Source organism: Macaca fascicularis, chromosome X (genome assembly GCF_037993035.2).
Source record: "Macaca fascicularis isolate 582-1 chromosome X, T2T-MFA8v1.1".
NCBI lineage: Eukaryota > Metazoa > Chordata > Mammalia > Primates > Cercopithecidae > Macaca > Macaca fascicularis.
Window position 1 is genome coordinate 48,305,274 of NC_088395.1, and position 3,164 is coordinate 48,308,437.

The 3,164-nt window shown below is 46.0% G+C and overlaps 1 pseudogene; it reads right to left on the reverse strand.

Annotated features, from left to right (window-relative positions):
• Nucleotides 1-2,511: 2,511 nt before the first annotated feature.
• On the reverse strand, nucleotides 2,512-2,812 carry LOC102118213 (protein S100-A11 pseudogene; annotated as a pseudogene).
• Nucleotides 2,813-3,164: the final 352 nt, after the last annotated feature.

The window sequence follows — 3,164 nt, forward strand, 5'->3', positions numbered from 1 at the left end:
GTCCCTGAAGGCTTCCTCTGGAAATAAGAACTTGGGTCACCACAATCCTCTATCTTAACCCAGACATTCCTTTCTGTTGATCCTAGGCATTTTTGTTTGTTTCTTTGTTTTTGTTTTGAGGCAGAGTCTAGATCTGTTGCCCAGGCTGGAGTGCAATGGTGTGCTCTCGGCTCACTGTAACCTCTGCTGCCCGGATTCAAGGAATTCTCCTGTCTCAACCTCCTGAGTAGCTGGGATTACAGGCGCCCTCCACCATATCCAGCTAATTTTTTTGTATCTTTAGTAGAGACGGGGTTTCACCATGTTGGCCAGGCTGGTCTCGATCTCTGATCTCAGGTGATTCACTGGCCTCAGCCTCCCAAAGTGCTAGGATTACAGGCGTGAACCACCGTGCCCAGCCCATGCTAGGTTTTCAGATAAATCCAACCAATTGTCAACCAGAAAATTTTTAAATCTACGTATACACTGGAAGCCCCTGCTTCGAGTTGTCCTGCCTTTCTAGATCAAACCAAAGTATTACTTAAAAGTATTTGATAGACTGGGCGCGGTGGCTCAAGCCTGTAATCCCAGCACTTTGGGAGGCCGAGACGGGTGGATCACGAGGTCAGGAGATCGAGACCATCCTGGCTAACACGGTGAAACCCCGTCTCTACTAAAAAAATACAAAAAACTAGCCGGGCGAGGTGGTGGGCGCCTGTAGTCCCAGCTACTCGGGAGGCTGAGACCGGAGAATGGCGTGAACCTGGGAGGCGGAGCTTGCAGTGAGCTGAGATCCAGCCACTGCACTCCAGCCTGGGCGACAGAGCGAGACTCCGTCTCAAAAAAAAAAAAAAAAAAAAAAGTATTTGATTGAGTTTCCATATAATGTATAAAACCAAGCTGCACCCCGACCTCCTTGGGCAACTCAGGACCTCCTAAGGCCGAGTCATGGGCCATGGTCACTCCATTTGTCTCAGAATAAATCTCTTCAAATGTTTTCCAGAGTTTATCTGTTTTCATCAGCAGACTTCAGGAACAGAGCCGTTTCTGTTTTTAGTAATTTTATGGGAAAAAGTTGGATCTAGTCTAGTCTATATTTAGATAACAAGAACTCGGTCGGGCGCAGTGGCTCATGCTTATAATCCCACCATTTTGGGAGGCTGAGGCGAGCAGATCACTAGGTCAAGAGATCGAGACCATCCTGGCCAACATGGTGAAACCTGTCTCTACTAAAAATACAAAAATTAGCTGGACATGGTGGCGTGAGCCCGTAGTCCCAGCTACTTAGGAGACTGAGGCAGGAGAATCGCTTGAATGCGGGAGGTGGAGGTTGCAGTGAGCTAAGATCCGGCCACTGCACTCCTGCCTGGTGACAGAGCAAGACTCTGTCTTAAAAACAAAGAAATAAGAAAAAAAAAAAAACCAAGACAACTATAATCTAATAACAGATCTATTACAGCAATTTTTAGCAACATAATTTTTCTCTATATATTGATCACTTGGGAATCTTAGATTTAAAAACCTCTTGAGTATAGAAAGTGAAATCAAGGCCGACTTTAGATTTCACCTACGTTCTTCAGGTTCCTAGACCTGCCAGAAAGTGACCATTTTATTTACCCACTGTAAAGCTAAAAACACTTGAAGTCAGGCATTCCATGCATTTTGATGAAAGCTTTGGTAATATAACCAATTTTTTTTTCTTTTTGAGACAGAGTCTTGCTCTATCACCCAGGCTGGTATGCAGTGGTGAGATCTCAGCTCACTGCAGCCTCCACCTCCTGGGTTCAAGCAATTCTCCTGTCTCAGTCTCCTGAGTAGCCAGGATTACAAATGTGTGCCACCACTCCCTGCTACGTATTTTTGTATTTTTAGTAGAGATGTGGTTTCACCATGTTGGCCAGGCTGGTCTCAGACTCCTGACCTCAGATGATCCATGCGCCTCAGCCTCCCAAAGTGCTGGGATTATAGGTGTGAGCCACCGTGCCCGGCCCTATAACCAATGTTTTTAATTGTATCCATCTATAAAGAGAGAGCAGATTTTTTTTTATTTTCGTGTTTGAAAAAAAATGGGCCTGGTGCAATGACTCATACCTATAATCCCAGAAGGTTGGGAGAGCACTTGAGCCCAGGAGTTCAAGATCAGCCTGGGCAACATAACTAGACCCCCGTCTCTGAAAAAAACATAATAAGAAGAAAAGAAAAAAAAAAGGGAAGAAAAGAAAGAGAAGAGAAAAGTAAAGTATGGTTTTATTATTACCTGCATGAGGTGGTAGGTGTGCTTGAGAGAAGAGAGGAAAGGAGGGGAGGAGAGGGGAGGGCAGGGGAGGGCAGGAGAGGGGAGGGGAGGAGGGGCAGTGGGGAGAGGGAGTGGGGAGCTGCAGGCAGGAAGGAATGGTTTTATTACTACCTGCAGGCAAGGCCTGCATGAGGTGGTGGGTGTGCTGGGCCCAGGGGACGTGTGGGTTGTGAGGAGATGGTGATGGTGAGGCTGGAAGGAAAGGGGGTGGTTTGGAAACCAGGCCCAAGGGATCCTCAGATCCACTTCTTGGAATGGGCAGCCTTGAGAAAAGAGTCACGGTAAGCCACAGTCATGCCATCCATCAGATGCAGAAATTCTTGGAAATCTAGCTGCCCATCACTAGTGAGATCCAGTTTCTTCAACATGTGGTCAAGGACACTGGGGCCCTCTGGTTCTTCGTGAAGGCATCCAGTTCTCTATTCATGAAGTTTGGGAACTCCATCTTGGAGTGCATGCTATTATAACCATCCTTTCCAGTTTATTTCTGGAAAACAGCAATCAGGGACTCTCTGTAGGGCTGGAGATTTTTGCCATGTTGGAGTTGAATGAGTCACCAAGAGCAGGTTTTTACTGGACCTGTGTAAATAGACATATTGCCATAAGAATATTTACAAATAGTTTCTGAATTTTGGAAGAATGGAGCAGAAAGAGAAAGCAAACCTTTCCATCTTAGTTTACAAAAGTATACTTTACCAAATTGTTATAAACTATAGATAGTTTAACAGAGAAAATTTTCTCTTTGTTTCATTTTTTTGAGAAAGTGTTGTGCCCTGTTGCACAGGCTAGAGTGCAGTGGTACAAACGCAGCTCCCTGCAACCTCTGCCTCCTGGCTGAAGTGATCCTCCCACCTCGGCCTCCCAAGTAGCTGGGACCACAGGCGCACAC